The following is a 10,914-nucleotide window of genomic DNA, read 5'->3' on the forward strand; positions in this document are numbered from 1 at the left end:
CAAAATCAGATACTCTGACTGCTTGGTCTTTATGACTAAATGTCTTTCCAGCCCATTTATTATCCACTGTCAGAATCCTATTAATACCGCATTAATTTTTTCTCTGAATTATTTTCCACCTGAAGTTAAAAAAATCCCTATTTTTCTCATTAAAGTACCAAGCATATGCATTTTAACAGATCTACAGATTATCTAGGATTGTTTGACCTAAAAAAGATTTTCAGATAACCAGCTACAGAAAACTGAAGTTACATTAAATCCCTAATACCTACAAGTTACTACATTAGCTTTGTATAAGCTCACATCTAGCACTAAGGAAAGGGCATGCCCTCACACATGAGAAACAAGGAATGTATGCAGAACTCCAGAGCTGCTGCTGTTGCTCAAACCCTTTGAAGAGCTTCTTACCTTCAGCTCAGTTTCTTGAGAAACTGAGGCCCATGTGATTGAGCTGCATCCATACGGGTGATTCACCGATGGCTTTCAAACTCAAACACTACATCTATCCTTGAGCTCTAGAATGCGTGAGCATTCAAAAACAAGGAGCTACCATAAGGCACCTTTACTCTTCTGCATCTCCCTTCTTTTATCTGAAGAAGGGAAAGAAAAACAAAAACCAAACCACCTCTCTTCCAGTAAGGATTTACTCCAGACTGGAAAACAGTGAATCAACTGTACAAAATTTCTGCTATAAATATTTGACAGGAGTAGTCCAGAATGTTTTGCTAAAATTAGACTTTCAAAAATGACAGCTGAGGCTACAACTACATTACTATAAGTGCTGCATTTCAAGAGCAGATCTGTAGAGTAGCAAAAATTCAACATTTGCCACATGTAGCAGTTTTGCTCTGGACTAGGCCTAGTGCAATCCCATGTACTAAACACACTTCAAAGGCTGAAGCCCATTCAGCACATTCCTGAATGCATCTCTCCGTTTAGCTTTGGCTAGGAGAAATCAAGCACCGAAGCTACTCCACAGAGCAAATTAAACTACAGCAAGGTGAAACACTGAAGACAGTTACTCTACAAGTACATTCCTGATTCACCCCAAGGCACTGATACAGATATCTTCTCAGACATCATCTCCTCCTTCCCACACCTCAAGACTTTCTCTCTTTCAAATTTATTTCAAAATGACTGGTCTGACCTAGATCTCAGTGATACTGAAAGTCTGTTAAAGAAAGGAAGACAAAAAGTTGGTGGATGAGCACAAGAGAGAAGCCTAAGAACAGCCAGGGCATGGTAGGAAAAAGTCAACATTCAGTATTTTGCTCGGAGAAATCCAACAGGCCAATCCATATGTACATACTGGCTAATTAAGAAGCATGTTGGTAGCCCCAGCCCAGCCACACCAAATGTTATCAGTATGCTGGTGGGAGTGACAAAGGCAGTGGAGGCCAGTTGTGCTTGGCAAAAAGGAAGAGATGTAGCACAAAGGAACAAAAGCCACAGAAAATTGTTCATTAAATATATATATATACACACACACAGTCTAAGGAGCAGAATTTAAGCAAAAAGTTATTAGCAAAACATTAATTTCACTAAGTTGAATGCCTTCTTGCTTCTTGTAGTTTCTCCTCCTCCCTACTCACTTTCCATCAGGAAAGGGCAAATGGCTTAAGCATTTCAGTTCACAGTAAAAACATCTCTAAGCAAACAATTTAGAGAAGTGCTTTCTTTCCAAAGGAGAGGTTAACAAACTAGCAGTGCCAGTAATACATGAAATATCATGTAGGGACATGTAGCAGTACTGTCAGTTTTCTTCTTCCAGAAGTCATTATTACCTCTATACAGTTACTCCAGCACAACCCTCTGCTATACAACAAAACACATTCCAGACAGATTTCAGTGCATGCCTTAACTGAGATCATTAATATCTACTTTCTCATCCGTGGTGTCCAGTAAGAACGCAGAACAAGAGCATTATTTGAGATATTTTAGTATGGTTTTGGAGATGTGCTAAGAGGAACAAGACCAAGAAGACCAGTGGATAAAGAGAGCATTCAGGTCTGAATATGCAAAGATGCAACATTTACTCAGAGCAGAGGAAAGCCCAGCAGATAAGAACTGTGCTTTTCTGGCTCAGCAAGTTAAGCATTACACCTATGAAAGGAACAGCTGTAGTTTGACCTGGTAATTCCCACACAGTATGCCTGTGAGCAAGTAAAGCTTCAGACTATCATAACAAGAGAATACAGCTGCAATGAGGAAACAGCAGACATACAAACCTGAGAGGATAGATAGGACCAGTAGGGAGGAGAGCACTGTACACCCCCATCATCAGCACACAAGATTATTTTCCTCTCAATGTGGAACACAAGAAGTACCTACGTCTTGCCATTCCTGTGGCTCTGTAAAAAATCTCAAGTATTGCATCCACTTTCTATTTCAATGGAGAATGACCAACTCAACCACTGTCATCAGCTTTCCAACAACTCCTTGGGTAGACATGGAGAAGTGAAGGCATAGATGCTGCTCGTGTTTTATGGAAAAGACAAGATGAATGCAGAGGACAGGATGTTGCCCAGAGCATGTAACATATCTGCCAACAACAGAAGTGCAGGACTAGGGTTCCTCTGCACTTCGAAGCTTAAGAAGGGAACTTACACACAGTTCAGTGTTCCAAACCTACTAATCTCCATCAAGATAACAACTGGACTTCATGTCACAACAAATAACTGCAGCTAGCAGGAGGCAGGTGCTGTAAGAAGATGCGAGCAGCATTATCAGAAGACAGTAATAACACTGGGAATAAAGCCAGGAGGAAGGCAAGTGAGAAATGACACAAAAACCAAGACGGAAGTTAAGTCTGCTTTAAGAAGGTGCAGAAGGGGCATAATAGACCTAGACACAGCATTCTACTGGTTCCACCCAACCTGTCCTTTTCTGTCTGTTCCTATCTCACTCCCCCATCCATTTTCTTCACATGCACAGCTACACCTCCCACTTTATCTCACACTTTTTATCTCTTTGCCATAGTAGAGAAAGCTCAGATCCAAAAACGGGGTATATGGAGGGACATCTTCCAGATAAGAGTTATAATTTCACTTAAAGACATACTGTGACACTCTCACAATTTGTATACTCTCTGATCACCTGGAAATTAACAAGTTCTAAAGAAAGCAGGTGTAAATCAATGTCAGCCAGTCAAGAAACAGACAGGTTCCCTGAATTATGCTCTGTAATATTGCTCACTTCAAAAAAGAGGAAGATTCCTTCAGTAGGTAGCCAAGCCCTTTTCTTCTTCAAAAGGATCAGATACAAACCTGCTATGAAAAATGGCCTTTGAATAGTAAGCCTACCCTACTTTAAAATCTCATTAGAACATTATACAAAATACTATTCTGTGATTTCAAAGTGAACAGTGTCTGTAGCCACAAAAGTACTAGCCTCTGTTACAGGTTTTCATTGCAGAGGTCTGTGTAAACACAGCTATCCTATAGTCATTGCAGCAGTTTGATATTTGTAATGGAAACAATGAAAGGGCTATTACAGGCTTCACTTGAGCAAAAATAGTTCTAGGCCTCTGGTGCAAAGTTCTGTGAAGACGAAGTTACATGAATCACAAATACTTCCTCTCAATCATTCAGCAAATCACTCAGCAACCAAGGTTGAACGTGCTGCACACAATCCTGCTAAGGTTTACTGAACAACCAAACTCCCAAGATGCTAAAATCAAAGCTGACTAGGTATGAGATCTCTACACTAACAGATTTTTTCCAAAAACATGTAATGCCTTAGACACATGCGGCTAGAATGGACTAAACATACACTTACGTACATCCAAACTGGCAAGCCTGCCTACGGCTACAGGCCAGAAGCATGCTGTCCTGTATAAGCTTAAAGGAAAGCATATTTTGGATATACTTCCTGTATACGGTGCGTACTAAAGTACCATCAAATACAATGAACAGAACAATTTACCAGGCACTGTTCTGACTTTCACTGTGTGGTGTCTCATTATACTTGCAGCTCTGCTCTCTAGCAGTAACCAGTAGATGAACACCACTGGCTTTAGGCAGAACACCAGTTCTATTTGTTGGAAAGAACAGTGCCTGAAAGTCACTGCACACATCTTTTACAGACAAAAGATGGCAGAACATTCTCATTTTGGGAATATTCACAAGCTCTTTTCACACGTAATCACAACAGTTTAGCCCATGCAGATTCCGATGTCAGAGTTACAGTGAAAGAACTGCCATCTAGCACATACTCTCAAACTAACGGTGCCTAAGGCAACAGTCTGTTGCAGAATTAAGTGTAAACGCAGTACCCAGTATGGACATGAGTCACAAATTTGGCAGATTTTGCAGAATTTGATGACAAAATGACAAAACACTTCTGGTCTAGAAATGGGGAAATCTTCATTATTAGAATCTTCCCTTAAGACTTGCACAGTACTTGAAATGACTGTGACTAGAACATGCAACACTGAGATCAGTTTTACTCCATTGCTACCTCTGTTGTGCAACCTCCTAAGTAGTGCCTTACTCCCTTCTTTCCACAGCAATTCTCTCTCTGTTTCACACGAGCCACTAGAAGCAAAAAAGCAACCATCTAACACAAACACACCTTTTCAAAATGCTGTGAGAAGACTTGAATGTGTATTTGGAGACTCCCCAGATCCTAGTTAATATACGGAACAGATCAAAGGACTTCATCCTATCAGAGCGCACTTCTACACTTTAATTTGAAATGTAGAAATATTTGAGATTCAAATACATTACAGAAAGACTTATATAACTCCTAAGAAAAAACAAAATATTTTAATCTCATTTTAAAAAGGTGCCCTTGCACAGCAAAATAGGAATGGGCAGTGACTACTCAGTATCTCCAAAACAACTTTATATATACTCTAAAGTACCTACTCATAGCATGCCAGACTGCACTACACAGGGAAAGGATGAAGTCCCCAAAAACAGCTGACACTCAGGCAGCAAGAAAGATTTTCCAGTACTTCAGCTGGAACTAACCACTATTCCTACCAAAATAAAGAATGTATCTAATAGTCTAGGAATTTCTACTAGGAAGAGCAAAAAAATGAGGACATACAACTCAGCCCTATTCAGAAAAGAAACTAGGACCTTTGCTGAGGTTTTGTTGCACTTGCTTATATTCCTATCCAGAATATCTTCAACTCTGTGTTATAAAAGCCTGAGTTTACCTATGCTTAGTTTCCATCTGCAGACACTTTACAATACCCTACAACTTATTTTCAATGCATTTAAACTTCATAGCCTCTTTCTAATACTCTGTATTAAAAGTGCATGACTGTATCCATAGACTGACTTTTAAGAAGTGAGAAATTTATAATGAAATACACACTTACTGAAGAATACAAAAGTTTAAGTAATTATGGAATAATTGGTGTTGGAAGCAATATTGATAGGTCATTTAAGTCCTGTAGTTATCTGGTCAGTCAGATGTTTGCAGCTCCCCTCATACCTCACAAAGAGCAGGATAAGTCTTCTACCTAAGGAGGAAAAAATTGGTAACAGAAACCCTGGCAAATACAAGCCTTCCTGTTCTTGACCAACTGTATGCACCTATAAATCATGCAACAGTGTTATTATGCAAGTTGCATAACATGAAAAAGAGAGAACTCTGGCCCCAAATTTCATTTACAACATCTTATTCACTTATTTAAAATACTACATATGAACATGCCTTTGAGATTTGTTGGGTGAATTGACTAGAATTTTAAAAGGTACTACAGATAACACCATCCTCCAATAACAGGTGAATCAGAGCAAGAGATTGCTCCTGTCATAGCACATCTCATCATTAGAAAGATGCCTATGACCCTTTCAGTTTGGATGGCTGGAACATTTACTTAGGACAACTCTTAAAATAAACACCAACCAAGAAAGAACTGAAACACAGCAGTGCTTTTACTTCCATAATCTACCTGTTAGAATTAAACCAACACACCGACACTGATTTGCTTCTGGAAGTATAAAAACAAAAAAACCCACAACAACAACAAAAAAACAACTAGATAAGATAAAACAAAACAGCACTTCAGTATCCAATAACTCCAAGTTGGTCTTTGGCCTTCAGCAATATTTTCATTTGCTAAACATTCCCTCTGAACTGAGACACTAGCTTGGCCTCGAGTGCCCCCACTGAAGTATTTTAAGTAACTCTCAAGGCAAAATGTGGACTTCAACCTTCTGTGATCACTCTCACTACTGGCAATTGCAGCACTGTCACAGCAACTGAAGCTTCTTTTGCCATACAAAAATTGTTGACAAATTGATGAAGAACCACCAACCAGAAACACACAGAAAGAGGTTTCATTTGCTTCTAGAGGAAAATAACCTATTTGTCACTCATACTTTGAGTATTCCTTGCTATTTCAGATTGCCTTGACTACTTTCCTAGAGGGAAGGAAAGAACTTTAAAAACAACAAACAAACCAACCCACAAAGAAAATCAAACCAAAAAAAGCCCCTTTATCAAGAAGGAATCTTATATTGGACAGCACCACGGACATACTGCCATAAATTAAAACAGAAACTAAGAAGTTTCAGGCTCCTCCTGCCTTCACGGGCGTTAACTTATTTCCATTGCTGGAAGATCAGAACACTTTATTTCTTCCATTTTACAGATAGCAACTTCAGTTCACAGAAAAAAATTAAGAGTTTTAGTAACTTGTTATATGCACCACATACCAAAGACCTGATTTTTCAGAGTATTTCTTCTTACATAGCACTTTATACTTGGTTAGAACAAAAACAGCTACTAGTCACTAGTTTCAACTTCTGTAAGCAGCTGCTGCAAAATAGAAAAGGTAGAAGAGTCTCCAAGCAGTTATCCACAGGTGAGGAGAACACTTCCAAATATTCCTACAAAGCCTGTACCTTATAGTTTTTCCAAAACAGGTGACAAAACCACCAACTTTCAGGGATCCTCTCCCTGCAACCTCTTCCTAAATTAGAATTTTTCCAATCTCTATTCCAATAGGACTCCTCTTGAGCAGTACTCGACACTTTGTGATTTAACCCAGAGACCCACCCTACTCATCAAACAAGGTGGAGTCTCACCAAAAAAGTCAAAGCCTAAACACCACCTACCACCTCAGAAAGACAAACAATCAATGCTATTCCAGCATATGGCAGCCAGCACTTCTGACACAGTGTAACACAAAGGTTAGTGATACTGAACTAAAAAGATGACATCCAGATAAGGACAAGAAGCACTTGTTTCACTTTTGTAACACGCTCCCATTTCCTTCCTTCACTCTCTTTAAAAAACCCAAGAGTCAAAAAGATTCTGAGATCTTCCCACTGCAAATGTCACTACACACATCAAGGTTATGAAAAACAGACTGATATCTGTTGATATCAGATGTCCAAGCTCACACGGAATTAATCATTATTTATATCCTGCCAGAGCACTGAAAATCAGAAAATTATCAAAATATCCTCACGGGTGCTATGCTTAGCATATAAAAGCCAAAAATTATAAACAGGGTATGACAGAGGAAAAGGTTCCTAGCTATCTATAAATGATCTTTTATGTCCTCCCACGTAGATAAGTGAAAATGGAAGAAATGAAGAAAACAAACATGTTAGACTCTAGTTGGTTCACATCTACTTTAGCACCTCACGAAAGCATACTAAATGTTACAGCCCAAGTATCCAAAAAGGTGTCATTTTCAAAGAACTGGATGCTCAACAACTCTACCTAATTGTTTACTAAAAAAAAATCTACAGAGCCAGGGAAACATCTGTACAACAGGTAGTCTCTGATTTATACCTCAATTCTACAGATATTTCTATTGAGGACATACTTCCAGAATGCAAGTCCTACCAACATTAGATTACAGCACTATCTATTCCTTCAGAAAAGCTTCTGTAGTGCTGTAGGTTTGCTTAATAATAAAACATGAGGACTGAATAAGTACATTACAAATGAACTTTCAAAACCATAAGCTTAAGTAATATATTTTTTGCAAAGAAATTGAAAAAGCATAAAATGATGAAATATTTTGTATAAAAATGGTATACCAGAGTGTTGCGAGAATTGCAGAATCATTATCAGTAATTCAGTACCGTCTCACTTTCTAAAAACAACAAAGAGATAAAGGAGGCAGATGCTTCTACTGACGCTATCTTTTCTCCTGTTTAATTTACTTTTAATATCCAAGAAATGTGCTGCATTCAAAGCATTTGAGTTAACAGCTTATTGCAAAACTGATTTTAAGTGACGCAGGTTAAAATACTAAAGCTGAAAGTTTATGGTACCTGCATAGCTCTGACCAGATGACATTTACTTCAAAGAACAGTTTCGAACGATTCAGAAGCAAAATATCCTCCCTGATCTCAAGACTTCTGTAAAAGTTTCTTTTTATTCATACAGGTAGGTGCACAACCTCTCCCTACCTAGGAGATACAAGATGTAGGCAGCATACATTTAAGAACAGGAATATCTCTACCAGCATAAACAACAAAACAGAAACAAGCCAACAAAAGCATTCCCTCTCCCCAAAACAATAACAAACCTGCTTAACAGAAGTCACTGATACTGACACCCATTCCAATTGGGTTGGAGCAGCTCCCACCTAGTGACACAGGATATCATTCCTTCTGAGACACAGACACCATCCCTACAGCATTTCTCCCGGTGGGCCAGTAGGGAACTGCAGCTGGCTGAACCTGAAGGATGCTTGTCAGCAGCATTGCTTACTCTCACACCCATTTCTCTGCTCCAAGACCAACCCCACATCTGTTCACAGAAGACACAAGCATTACTGGTTTTACATATGGCTCATCGTTCTGCCAGGAAGTGCTGGCAAGAAAGCAAATGACAGTGAGAATCACAAATACAACTGCTGGAAAAAATACTTGTTTTTCTCCTTGAGAGGATTCTGCTGGATCAAACATTCTACGCTTCTTTTCAGGTGTCATCAACATTTGTATGATTATATCAGAAGAAATACTCTTATCAGTATTTATGCTCTAGATATTTATTGTTTATCTTCTTCTGCAGTAGAAAATAGGGTCCTTTCACTTTCAGTTTTCCACTCAGAAGCTTAGTCTAAGTTGCAGGCACTGGAAGAGACTTACCTCAGTTAAGTGCCAATACAAACAACATAGAGAATAAATACAAGTGTTTGTCTTCTTGGGGGAGAGGGAGGGAAAGAGGGAGAGAGAGAGAAACTGCAGACTGCATGTTTAATAAGGAAGATGAAGTGCAAAGAAGTCTTTCTTATGCAAGCACTTCGTCATTTATATTAAAAAAAAAAGACTTCATTGAGAAGCAGAACTTAGCAGAGCATACCACAGCTTGACAAGACTACCACAAAACAAGTAATGCAACGAGGCTGCATCCTTTGGTGACTAAAAATGTATTTTTCCTGACTAATTTCATTACTTATAACAGTTGGGTGGGGGGGAGGGGGGGTGGAGACGGAGGAAGAGTTCTGTTTGAAAGAAAGCCACTTGACAGTGTTAGAATTTACCAAACTTTCAGCAAGGAATCCCAACAGACTAGCTAAACCTAGCAGCATTTTATTCACACAGTTAGGCTGAATTCCAGGTTCAACTGGACACAGCTCTGAGCAATGCTCTGCTGGCCCTTCTCTGAGCAGGGGGACGGACTGGATGCCCTCCAGAAGTGCCTTCCAATCTCAGCAAGGCTATGATTCCGTTCCGTGAATTAGAAACACAGCTGTTCTTTAACTCAGAGGCTGCATGTCCACCGGCAGTTCTCTCCTCCTGCTGATATGCTCAGCATATTAAAAGGTTTAAGTCTTTTACATTCTCCAGCAACTTATGCCATGATGTCAGGGCAGCATTTATTCCAACAAAGAACCCGTGCAGCTTGTGAGTACTGATGGCAGAGTCAAGTTAAATCATATCATTAAGACAGCTGTGTAGAATACACATCGGGAAGCATCCTATTTTTATTGAGGCCCTTACTTGCTGTCGAAATAAACATCTACGTGGAAAAACCCTCATCTCCTTACTCTGAGAAGCAGACATACACAAGCTCTAGAGTGCCTGATAGGCTTTCTCTTCATTCTAGACAGTGTCTCTAAATAAAGGAGTTTCTTGATCCTATAAAGAGGAAACCTACTCTGGGAGAGAAAAGAAAAGAGTCATGCTTGCCCAAGCATCAGGAGCTGAAGACACTTATTGCAAAATCCATGACGAGTCTTGCCTTTTGATCTGCAAAGTCTAAAAAACTTGCATGCTCACAGGTGCTTCCTCTTGACTCTTTTTTAGGATGAGCTCCGGGCTCAAAGGAAGCACCTGCACAGATGCTGAACATAATGATACTCCCTTTAAGCTAAATGGAGAAGTGGAGTTGTAAGCTTCAGTTCTGATCTACTGCTTATTCCCTAAAGATGCAACAAAATAAATCTCGGTCAGCTAAGGTTGTTCCATCACTACAATGTTTGCCAAAGAAAAGCTTAAAGCAAGTCGATGACCAAGTTTAAATTTCCTCTACAGGGATCTACAATACCTTTAGAAACTTGGTAAAGATCTGTAAGCCCAGAGATTTCAGGTCCATTCTATGCAATGTTGCTAGAATCTCTGTAATTTCCATTTAAGCCTTCATTAGCTTCTCTGATAATTAGCTAATCTAGGAACAGGAAGACCCACAACTAACCTGTAGCATCCCAGAAGAGACACCACCTAAAGCACACAGAAGCCCTTCATGGCCTATAAGCAGATAACTGAAGCCATTCATTGTCCTTCAACTTCAGCAGAATCCAGCATGGTAAACAGCTTGTTCATGTGCGTCTGATTATTGGTGAGATCTCAAACAGCAGATGAAGAAAAAAAAAACAAAACAACCAATCTTCTGGCTAGACTTACAGCTCCCCAACTGTATAATTGAGGTTTTTGTCCTGGCTAGTTTGTGAAAGCATGCAAAACTTTCAACAGCCTTTACTGCCGTCTC

At 39.4% G+C, this 10,914-nt stretch overlaps 1 protein-coding gene across 2 annotated transcripts in view; it reads right to left on the bottom strand.

Moving 5' to 3' along the window:
• Nucleotides 1-10,914, bottom strand: part of ANKRD12 (ankyrin repeat domain 12) — a 61,605-nt gene that overhangs the window by 46,764 nt on the left and 3,927 nt on the right. The gene's annotated exons all lie outside the window — the stretch shown is intronic.

The sequence above is a fragment of the Phasianus colchicus genome, chromosome 3 (assembly GCF_987193195.1).
Source record: "Phasianus colchicus chromosome 3, bPhaCol1.hap1.1, whole genome shotgun sequence".
In the NCBI taxonomy this organism is placed as follows: domain Eukaryota; kingdom Metazoa; phylum Chordata; class Aves; order Galliformes; family Phasianidae; genus Phasianus; species Phasianus colchicus.